The sequence below is a fragment of the Bombus affinis genome, chromosome 10 (genome assembly GCF_024516045.1).
Source record: "Bombus affinis isolate iyBomAffi1 chromosome 10, iyBomAffi1.2, whole genome shotgun sequence".
NCBI lineage: Eukaryota > Metazoa > Arthropoda > Insecta > Hymenoptera > Apidae > Bombus > Bombus affinis.
In genome coordinates this window covers 3667806-3679920 of record NC_066353.1, presented here as the reverse complement: position 1 = coordinate 3679920, position 12115 = coordinate 3667806, and the positions used below count along the sequence as shown (strand labels likewise).

Sequence of the window (12115 nt, the reverse complement as noted above, 5' to 3'; positions counted from 1 at the left end):
GACGATTAATCGTCAAAGTCTAAGGGCGGTTCGGAATGAATTATTAATTCGACAGGAACGAAGATTAATCGCCTTCCGGCGCGGCGGAAACAAACTTTTCGTTTGCTTCGATCTGATTGGGTACTCGGTGAAAATCACATGGGAGCAATTGAAGGAATGGGAATAAAATGGGATTCCTCTCTTTTTTTCCACTCTAAAGCAATCATCCAAGCAAAGTAACGAGTAAGTAAAAGTAATCGGGACCATTCAATGAAAATTCTTCACCCTTTATATAATTTTGATATAATTTCTCGTAATCATACATGTGAATTTTTTAAATAAATTGTTCTAGGAACAACCAAGTCACAGATATATTTCCAGCTTTGATATTTAATTCCATTCCTGTTCTCAATATATTGTATGTATTCGCTTGATGATCTCGATAAGTATAAAACTAAGCCTAACCTGTCATTATGTAATACGATGAAACGATATCGCGCTACCTACACGAAAGCAATGGTTTGTCATGCGAAACGAAGAAACATCGGGAATCGCACATAGAATACATAATACGTAATTTATGCATAATGAGCCGGTAAAGAGGTCCAGATGGGATATTCAAGCACGCGATCACGAGAGATGGCTACAAACAGATGCAATAGGGATGAGGCCTACGGCAGAAGGCGGTTCGAGTTCTCCAAGTTTCCTCGAGGCTCCTCTTGTGAATAATTTCGCGATACGATACACAAAGCGAAAAGGGATAAAAGAGAGAGAGAATGGCCGTGCTATATAGAGGGAGAAGAGAAGTGAAAGGAATAAGAGGAAGAGAGAGGATGACAAACATAGGAGAGGAAGGAAGAAGGATGGAGCGTGAGGGGGTTGGTTGGCTATCAGAATGTGATTTAGGTCGGGAATTCACGATGCAATATCAATGAAATACGAGCCCCCTGAGGCTGCCTCGTCTGCATCGTCTATTGTCTGGTTCAGCAGAAACTACTTCATGAAGAGCCGACTGGCGTGCCGTATTAAAGAAAAACTGGTCTTGGAAGAACCTACCTTGTACCGAAGGAGGATCTTGCTGCCTATGTACGCGACGTTTCCCGCCGTGAGCAACGATATAAACATCCGTAAAGAGATGTCGTGCGGACGTTAAAATTTTCATCGGTAATTATTTGAGTGGAAGACTGGAAGATAATTTTATGGTTAACTTCCGTGGCTTCGTTTGAAAAACGCGCACACCTCATCATCCGTCAGTTGCAGAAGGAAAGGTAAAAAAGGAATTTAGTCGAAGCTCGCTCGTACAGATCGTTTTTTTTTTCTCCCTTAAATGAGAAAAAAGTTTCAATCATTGACTCTGATGAAATATTTGCGATGTCTCGCATATAAAAAAAGAACTAATCGTTCATCAAAGTAATGTATTTTCTATTGCGTAGCTCGTTACAAGGGAAGAAGAACTCGCTTCTATTAGCTTAAAACGAATGATCTTCGAGTAAAGTTGCTTTACGATCCAATTTATGTGAGTTTTCATGGAACGATATTAAGATCGTGAGTCATCTTCATGTTCGGAGGGCTATTTTCAATTTTAAATCTTCCATAGTATAAATGGTAATGATGTTTCACGAGCGGCTTTAATTCACCTCGCGTTACGATTTCTGGAAATTGCTTTGGTTATTAACATAAATCAAAGACATATTAAAACGATTGAAAGATGGAACTATTCGGTATTAAATTTCCGAAAGTATTTCACGCGATGTTCCTTAAATGTTGTAAAGAAATCGTCGTGTGGTCGATGGGCGAAAAGAAGCGGCATATTTCTACGAACCTGAGGCAAATATCACTCGTGTGTGCATCAACGTTTCACCTTCGTAGGAAACACGAAACTAGCGAGGTTAACCGCATCCTTTCCGCCGCGGCTGTCCATTCAGTGCGATCCTACGTCACGCATAAAATACGCGTGCCGATGCGTTGCTAGAGTGCATTGCATTCACCTTGGCTTTCGAATATAGGATCGTTGTCATCGCTGCTCGAGCTGACTCGTAATTCTGGAAAATCCTTCGTAAATCCTTTCTAGGCAACTGCTCCTGAAAAGACTGCTCAAATTAACAGATAAAACAGTTTATGTCAGGGGTGAGCTTCGTTGCGAAGACACTGAGGAGAAAGACTTAAACAAAAGAGGATTCGCCATGACTAAAGCTATCTTCCAAGACACAGAAACTACAAATACAGCTATATGTAAACGTTTTCTGGAAGGAGGATTGCATTTTTTAATTGAAAATAAATTTTACCAAAAATGAAAAGAAGTAAAAGTACGAAAGCAGAAGTCCAAGGTCCAAATACAAAGAACTGAATTTCTCTCGCTCAATTAGCCTACTACTTTAATTGAAACGCAACGAAGTTTTCTTTCTTCCCGAATTAACCTTATTTAATTACCCTATAAAACAGTGGTGTTTCCGATTAGATAAAGACTGACCGAACTTCAGTTCGAACAGAAACTACCAGAATGCAATTAATTCCGGCAACTTTTATGACGGATTTCCAAGGTGGTGGAAAACGATACCTCATCTCGGGATATAATTCCTTCCCGTGCTGACAATGCAACGGTCTTGAATTCACGCGCCCCGCAGCAACCGCGAGCTGCGAAACACACACATGCACACAAACACGTAACTGACCCAGTTCGCCTCGACCACGTCTCCAAATACGAAGGCCGAGGTGAGGATTCTTTGTTACCTAGGACACGGTAATAATTTCGTCTCATCTTCACGCCACGGCTATTATGCACGCTTTTCTCTGCTTACATTCGTCTCAAGAATATTTTCCCGTGCTCGTTCGCATGCGAGTGAAACAATGTCAAGCCTCTAGACGTTTGCGCAACTTTAAAATTACTCGTCGATGTATTTTTGTCCCCTTTTGGACCGGCGACGAGCACGTCGCTCGAGCGTGGCGACCAACCTCGTCAAAAGACGTGTGTCTCTGTGTACACGACTCACTGATTTTTTTGCTTTTCGTCGCATTTAAGTAGTATGTAAGTTTGCGCTAAAGTTTCTTTCACGTACCAGATCCGTGGGGTCCTCGACGAAACTCGTTAAAAGTCTGACTATTAATTAAAACAGTAATTGCCCAGAAAAGGGGCCGCCGATTTCGATGGTCTCGAAATATGTTACCAAGAACACTATTTCGAATAACTTTTTCCTATATATGTTTTTGCCGTTCGCCTTTACCTTGCAAGTTATGTACGAAAGTGTGCTAGGTAGAATATATTGTGTTTCTAATGTTTGGTATAGATTTGACTTAGTTCGAATTAGATCTAGGTAAAGTTTAGATCAGCTTTAACTCATTTTAGGATACACTTTCAAGCTAATTTTATCACAACCTTATCTTAATATAGATTAAACCCGGTGTCCTAAACTTATAACTAGTTAATCAATTAATTAATAATTAAGTGATCGAATAATCCATATGTTATGACGTATGACCGCTGCATACGCTGAAATGTAGTTGTTGAGAATTGTGGATCTTGATGGCCGAAATATTGTTATGGAGACATTAAATTTACACTGGGCATTACTATTAACGTAGACATATATTTATTTTATAAACGATTTCTAGAATATTCATCGATACACACTTGCACGCGTCTTAGCACTTTCTTCCATACCCGACCTTTCGTAGACTGTTAACCGACCAAACTGTTTACATTCATGTGTTTCTCAGTCGCCGCGCACACACATATCTCCACACACTGATATCCACATTATATTATACATATCTCAATAGTAGTGTAATCTCGATCTACAGTTAACTGAAAGTTTTTGCCAATATCTCACAAACTAAATTCGAGCGGCGGTAACGTGTATAGAAAAAGATTACTCAAAATAGGTTATACAAAATTACCATTAAAAATACTTCTCCAACTGTGAAGATTATTCGGGATCGTTATGCTACTTCGTTATAAAATGGTCGATTAATCGTCTTTGCAATTACACAATTATGCGCTAAGCTTGACATATAGCGAAATGATTGCTATCGCGATCATGAAGCACACTTGGGAACAGAAATAAATGGACAGATAGTGGTAGTAGGTATCGATGATGTTTGGTCGAACTAGTATTAGTATGATACTTAAGTGTTATTTATTATATATCTTTATAGTACATACATCATTTACTAAATAATTTAAATTAAGATTTACACTGATATTTATATTTTTTTCTAAACTAGCCGCATGTATCATTTAACGAAAACTCTATTTATACTAATGTTTTCATTAATCATCGTAATTTAAAATAAAATTATTTTTGTCTCCGATTGTATCTAATCCGGAGTGACGATCGAATGGAACGAATCGTAATTGCGTGACGAAGAAAAGAATGCTCGACCTTTAACTCCATGATCGATGTTGAATCCCGCAGGACGTTCCTCGAGGGACGGAACAATTAAGTTGCCAAAGATTTCCGGCTTAAGGAGCCGTAGTGACACCGATGAGGGAATGATCTAATGGAGTATCTGTAAAGAGATGGCGACGTTCTTGAAGATTTCTCGAGAGTCCTCGAACGCGGGTGGTCTTCGCTGAGTTTTACAGATCGATATGTCGTCAAGGAACTTATTCACGCTTGCTGTACATAGGAAACTTTGTACGTATTGAGAGGAGAGTTTCGTTCGACGTAGCACATTGCGAAAAACTCAAGTCTAACGGGACATGAGAAACGGCATACGGAAAGAACATCAACTTTGTTTGACTTGTAGAGACGTTCTGCTGCATCGAGCAATGCGATTGCAAGATAACATATTAACAAACACAGAGAGATAAACATAGTCCGTACTAAAAAAAAGAGGGTAAACTTCGAAACTGTTTGACGGATATAAAAGTACCTTTTTATACATTTTTATTTCAATATCGTGAGTAAATTTTGAAACTGTTTGACAGATATAAAAGAACTTTTTCATATATGTCCATTTCGATATCGTATTCGCTAGTGTAAACAAAATACACGTTCATTAACTGGTTCATTAAATTAAATAACACGGTAGAAACGAAAGCTCATTCGTAAGGTTAAATAGATAACGTCGAAAGCAACGTCGAATATTTCTTGGATGGAGGTCCCTTCGTAATTGTCGTATTTGGTTACAGCAGAGTTGGCCGGTTAAAAGGGTCTCCATTCCATCAGTTTTTTTTTCTCCTGACTTTGGAAGTAATCTGGCGTTCCGCCAATTTATTCACGAGAACGTTACCAACCGATGGTCGTGGTACGTTCTCCAACACACGCTTTGCTGTAGCCACCATCATATAACTCGGGGTAATGAATTAACTCGATCAATTCTCCTATATCGTCATCGTACGACTTTGCTCATACGTTCGCTGTAACGGAAGATTTACAGCGGTGTTATTTCAAGGATCACGATTCGACCGCATTCGTACTACGTTTCGAAACAGCTCGTAAAACGGAACCGCGAGCAGAATGATTTTACACTATGTGAAACGGTAATGGTTTATTTCGTTGAAACGTTTCGCGATCGCTGACCATATTCGTCAAAGTCTCGCCGCGTCAAAATCTCGCGTTAAGCACGAGATTTAAGCTACCCGCGCGTCGTCTCCTACAACAGTCCGATCCCAGCTTTTTCTCCGATAATAAGAACAAAATCCATCAGATAAGATTCCAGAGAGTTGTAATTGTAGAAAAGAAAAGAAATTCCTTCTTCCGTTCTTTGACACGATTATCCGGCTGTGCCTCTCGTTCTTCCGACTCGACAGTATCTTTCGGGTCTTTTCGAATTTACCGTTATTAGCCGCAAAAAAAGAAAAAAAAAAAGTCAAACACTTTAATCTTGCTTCTATCTTATAGAGCGTCTTCTAAGAATCAGGCTACATAGAAAATATTTCGCGAACTAGAAGCTAACCTGTAGTAATACATTTGATCAGGATAGATGTACTATCGTAAGAAACGCGTTAAACCGCGAACCCGTTAAAAATCAATTATAGAAACTATATGTCTGAGATAGTAGTAACGTCCGTTGTTAATTTTGAAAGTTAACATCAGTTGCAGTCGGAGTAATGAAATTGCCAAGTTAATTAAATCTCGTCTTTACGACCGATAGTAATTTATTGACTGTTAAGAAACAATATCGCATAGGACAAAAGCGTTACTCGGTTAAAATTGAATTCTGCATCCACTTTTGCAATGTGTTATCTTCGTAACAAAATGCAGGATACGTTCTGACGAAACGGATAATGGAAACGGGGAGTAATAGGGGTTGGATAATTGAGAAAACATAAAGTAAAATCCTGGTTGATTCAGGTGTCGCTGCGTGAGGAGGCAGCAGTTCAAACTTTACGATAATTGAAAATCTCACCCGTGCTTCGCTCTGGAATATAAAAACACGACCCGACGACGTATAGAAACAGCCGAGGACAGTAAAACAACGGCAAAGTGTAACTTACAAATCGAGGCGCATGGGCGAAATAACGTTGAACAAATTATCATAGAACCTATGTAGAACGTTCGCGTGAACTCACGAAATCGCAGAAATATGTTATTGTTTTCGCAACAGAAAAATAACTACGCAGGTGGAATTCGCTACAGTTCTGGGTGTAGTGTTCGTGTGTAACGAAAGCAGTTGCACTGACAGTTGAAAGAGAATGTGTCTACGGGAACAAACTTTTAACGCCGATTTTAATCTAATTTAGTCCAGAATACGCAACGGGCAAATAGCTTTCGTAACCAGAGAGGAAATCTCATTGTCTCCCACTGCAGAAGCGTATCCTGTTTTCTGACGAGGGTACCCACGCGTTCATTGTACGATCATTGCGTTATGCGAATACACGATAATATCATTTCCGGAAGCTTGAAGGAATCCCGTATTCGAATCCTTCTCGTGTACCTTGTTCTTTTTTCTTTTTTCTCTTCCGGCGCTCCTTTCTTAGTGTACTAGATCCAGTAAAAGAGATGACGCGGGAGATCCAATTTCCACAAGAGAAAATTTTTATTTATTATACTACTTATATTTATTATTATACTAATATATATAATATATAATAATAAATACTAATAAATAATAAATAAATACTATATATACTAAAAGATAATAAATAAATACTAATATATATATTAGTATTTTATTATTATATATATTTAGCCAGCATTTTATTTCCGGTCCTCTTTCGGGACAACATAATACCAATTTTTTAGAAATTCACACGCTATTGAACAATCCTTTCCTGCTATTTTTTGCTGCAAGTTTGTGGAATGTTTCTAAAACGTAAACCGACCATGTATTCTCCAAGAAATCGAGAAAAATAGATAAAACAGTCTTTGAAATAGTTTAATTGAACGAAATTAAAAGTCAAATCGGTCAAAGTTGTTTTAAGTTAATCGTGTTCCAATAAATTTCTTCCTTTTTTCTCTCACTAGTTAAAGATCCCGTGAAAACATCCCACTTGCCAATAAGAGTAGCATCAATGGATAATCAGAGATATGTCGAAGGGAAAGTGGGAGAATTTTACCAGATGAAAACTTGTCTGTTCTCTTTCTCGGTTGCCAAATTATTTCTCCAGTCAAGAATGAAGTTCAACGCGGTATTAATCGTATTTTAACGGCAAGTGGAGTAATTGAGTAACTTTGGGAACCATTTAATTCCTTGCTTATCCTGATTAAAATTTGTGAAAAGAAGACTGAACGAAAGCGAGGCAAGAGGAGGGGAAAAGTAGGGCTGAAGTTCATGGCGTTTCAGGGTTTCTGGAAAATTGCGTTTCTCCTGTCGCAATTAGTCCTTTTACAGCAGAACTTGATTTTCGGTTGTCAACCTCGTTAGATGTCCCTCGAAATTTCTGCACAAAGGCGACCAATAAGTCGTTGGAATGTAATTGAATGCTGTCCGGTTGGAAAAAGTTGGAGTCCGTTTGTAATCAGAGGAAAAACCAATTGGCGCTTGATTACGAGGATCTGTGTAGAATAGAGTGACGGCGAGTTCACTGAGAAACGATAATTTTTCGACGATCGTGTTGGCCAACAGCTTTACGAATTCCAAACTTCATCGAAGGTTCTCCCTTTTCTAGAAAGCAGAGCGATTGTCAAATGATGAAATATTCGACGATGGTATTAACGCGATAGTCAAAATAGAAAGGAGCCAAAGGTCGAAATGTACCCGTGAGAATTTCAAATCCAATCGGTGATATTCGAGGAAATATTAGCTTTTGCGATCGTGTTATTCGAATCGAAGTCGGAACTCTGCCAACCACCTGCTACCGTTCTGATTAAACAAGCCACAACAGATCGATCGTTTTGCTCCCGTGTAGAAGCGAGCTATTCGTTCCCATAAATTTCTTATTGGTCGACTGGCGTCCAACATGTTCAATCATGAAGTTCACCGCGAAGTTTATATTCCGAAAATTCTGTCGCTATAAGTCAAAAAGAATAACGTTCATTTGTACAGTGTTCCTAAATTTTAAAACTTTATGGGGTGAAACTGATCCAAATATAATATTTTACGATAAATATAAATTCTATAAAAACAGAGGATTCCATTTTCAAAGGAACAGAGAGAATCGTCTGCTACACTATGTAACTGAGAAGTTACACACTTAAGTGTATAATTATATTTTTCAATTGCCATTTATAGAAATCATTAGTTGCAGAATATAATCATATTTATAATTAATCGCTTCAGCTTTTAGTTTTTAAATATTTTTACAGAATTTCATATCTTGTAACTAAATAAAATTGTAGTTACAAAGAGTCAGAAATATTTACCTACAAACATCGATTTTACGCTTGAAAGAAGACTTCCAATAATTTAGATCTTTTTTTCGGTGCTTCTGCAACATTTCTCTTTTTACGAACGGCATTGAATCGCGGTGCTGATACGGTACAGTGCCGCTTAATAATAAACGCGTCCGCTGTAACTGCCTTTGAAACGGTTTTACCACCGATCGACGAAAGAAACGGTCTGAATGTTCACCACGGCGAATGTAAAATCGGCTGACTAAGTTAGGATCATTTTGTTCGGAAGGGCAACGACGTTACTGTCTGCATTCCAGACGAGCGTAGATCGCAACTGTAATTCGTTCTTGCCAGTCATAATTCGACTCGCACTCGTATCTTATGGAAGTGCAATTGTGTACGAAGTGCATATATGCCGGTAGACGCGCTATTCCGTAATTAGATCGCGTAATTATGCCGTTTTACGGTTACGACTGGTTTCGTGGCTCGGGTTGCCACGGTCTCCAAGCAAGGGTGTGTCGCTAAGTGCACTACTCTCTTTTGTACATATCGACGAAAGGAAAAGTTTGAGGTGCGTCTGACGCGCCAAGTGTGTCTTGCAAATTATATTTGCAAACTCTTCAGTGGATTCTTTGTCTGGAAGGTGAAACGAGTCGATCAGTGTTTGATTTGTGAACGATGTTTGATTTGAAATTCGACTTGATATAAAACTTGATACGAGTGATGTGTCAAATAACATGAAGTATATAACTAGTGCAAATTAAAAAACCTAATATCTATCTCTCAATACGTCACATCACTTCTGTTAAAAATAAATTGTAACATATTCATATTTACAGAAGTTCAAATTAACAACTTAAATTAATGTCGCTAATTCTTAATTATATAATTATAGAATTTTTTGGTTAAAAACTACCCTAGTTAACACGTCATAAAAATATACTTAACATATATATATGCATCCATTATCGACCTAAAGCTCAATTAGCAAAATTGGTAGCATCTAGTCAAAGATGAGGATGTATTTCTAAAATATGATACGAATACCAACATCTAAGTGTTTTGCAACGAGCCCACTCCTTTATTTAAACGGGCACGTGGGCCCCCGATACAAAGCTCCGTGGGCGTCAGCGAATTCCATCGAGGCTTCATCGGCGTCCCATCTTAATTTTTATCCCTTTTGTCGTTTTATGCACGCCCATTTCTCTGCCTCACGTTTAACCTTTTACTCCTGCATACGGACAAAACGAATCGTGAGATTGGGTCACACAGAACTTCGAGATTTATTATTCTGTTATTATGTTGATTGAGGGTCAAACAAAAGTCGGTAATAATCGCGGTAAACATCCAGCGAACCTCGAATTAATTCGAAATTAATTCTGTCATCGTTACTCATTAGTAAAATATTGGTTTGCCCCAGGAGGTCTTGCGAGTCTTCGCCCGGGATATCGTCGTTTGATTTCTGCTTAATAAATACTCATGAAATGGAGTTATATCAAGGATGAATTTTATCCCGTTAGCATCGTAAAATGTCTTTAATCTTCGGTGGATAAGTACTGGTGTTTGTTTCTTCAAAAAAGAAAACTGTTTGCTAATTCACGGACGCGCCTTTTGCATTTGTCATCGAGATCGATTAAATGGTATATTCTAACTTGAAATAATTGGATAATGAAACTTAACAATTTTGTAATGTGTAAAGCATTTGAACAATTTTCAATCCTGATAAACTCTCTGTTTAATTAAATAAATATATCGAACTGGATGGGTTTAAATATTCAACTTCCCGTTACACGACACGTGGTAATTTAAATTATTAACACGCCGTGCATGTGTGCACATCACGCGTATGCTAACGTGTACGCAGGCATGTTTCGTGATTGAACCTTCACGCGTTATCTCACAAATCGAGAGTCACGCGAACCCTAACCTTGCAAATAATTTGCTTATAAGTACTTTCCATCTCGTGGGAGCGTGTCCCAAAGTTTTTTATAATTCCTTATCATCTTCACGCACGACAGGGTATTATTCAACTGTTAATATCTCGTGTAAAAATTTTTTTCGTTTTCCGAGCGAAGCTTGTACGGCCCATAGATCGCATTTAGTCTAGTACGAAAGATGAAAGAAAAATTTAAAAACCGAAACTCATCAGAGCAGAACTTTATCGAGCAGGCAATTATTTATAAAGCAATACTTCGCTATTCAAATGAACTATCGACCATCCAGGATATAGCCAGTCATTATCAGGGTTCGGTGAAAGTCGATGTTTATCGAACCTCATCGCGTAAACGACGTGTACGCGTCGTCAGACCGATCGACGAGGTACCAACGGGACGAGATCCGAAAGTCGTGAAGGATCGAAACCATTGGGACAAAATTCTTTGTTGATTTGTGCACGCGAGATAAGTGGTTTTTACGTAACGCCATTCATTATGCGGCACAAGAGCTTCATTACCGAGCAGCACGACTTGCGTACCTATAAGTTCGAGGGGGGAGGTGTCGTTGGGCCTTTAAACCGTGCATGCACAAAAGATTCGTCGCGAGCAATTACGCACGAGGCATTAAGCTTGAATAGAATGCAAATAACAGCACAGTGTCTTTGACGTGCACGCCTCAATTGGTGTACGTACACTCGACCGATGCTCGCTTTGATGTAAAAGCAAAATTTTCACTTCTCTCTCGGTGGCCTTGATCATTCCTCTCTCTTTTCCTTTCTGCGACACTCGTTAGGGCTCTCCCCTTCGTAAGTACGTACGTGCACGAGGCTGCTTGTTCAACATACCGGACACGGATCGTGTGGGGATACCGCCATCGGTAAATTCACGTGCCTGACATCACCGTGTAATTCGAAATGAATGGAGTTGAATAGGCAAACGAACCTTTGATACATAAGTCAGCTCCTGAGGAGACATGTCCATGGTGTCGCACGTTGTGCTACGTTTCGGAGAGACCAGCGTTTACATTATTGAATGACAGTCGTCGAAACGGTCTAAGATTGGATTCGTGTTTCTACCCGATTACGCCAACAGCGTGCTAGCTAGATTGGTTTGTATCGGAACAGATTGTTCCGACAAAATGGTAGGGAAATAAATTCGTATGTAATGCGACGAGATTGCCGCGTTATTACTTTCGATTGAGTACAGAGAATTTCATTTACAAACGTCTTAAGCGTTATTTTTTATTTGACCTTAATTAGAAACCTATTGAACGTTCTCGTAGTTGGTTCGTTATAGGCAGACGTGAGAAATATGATGTGTATTTAAATTCCTGGAAAGCAATCGGCTATCAGTTTTTCATGCATAATGAAACACTGTTTCCGAGAAAATGCGTGAAAAAAAAAGAGAGGAAAGAGTATCGGTGTTCAGAATTTATTTCCTCTTTTATTTTCCCCCTTGAAACGAAACGCTGGCATATTAATTCTA

The 12115-nt window shown here is 38.8% G+C and overlaps 1 protein-coding gene and 1 long non-coding RNA gene across 11 annotated transcripts in view; one reads left to right on the top strand and one right to left on the bottom strand.

Moving 5' to 3' along the window:
- The window catches only part of LOC126921457 (serine-rich adhesin for platelets), a 134435-nt gene that overhangs the window by 72360 nt on the left and 49960 nt on the right, over nucleotides 1-12115 (top strand). The gene's annotated exons all lie outside the window — the stretch shown is intronic.
- LOC126921492 (uncharacterized) lies at nucleotides 1489-2480 on the bottom strand. Of its 2 annotated transcripts, none has more exons than XR_007712356.1 (3): nucleotides 2410-2480; nucleotides 1802-2060; nucleotides 1489-1631 (listed from the first exon to the last, which is right to left on the bottom strand). It is a non-coding gene; the product is annotated as an uncharacterized LOC126921492 (long non-coding RNA). The 2 variants fall into 2 exon arrangements; XR_007712355.1 differs by having other exon boundaries at nucleotides 1802-2069; nucleotides 2410-2479.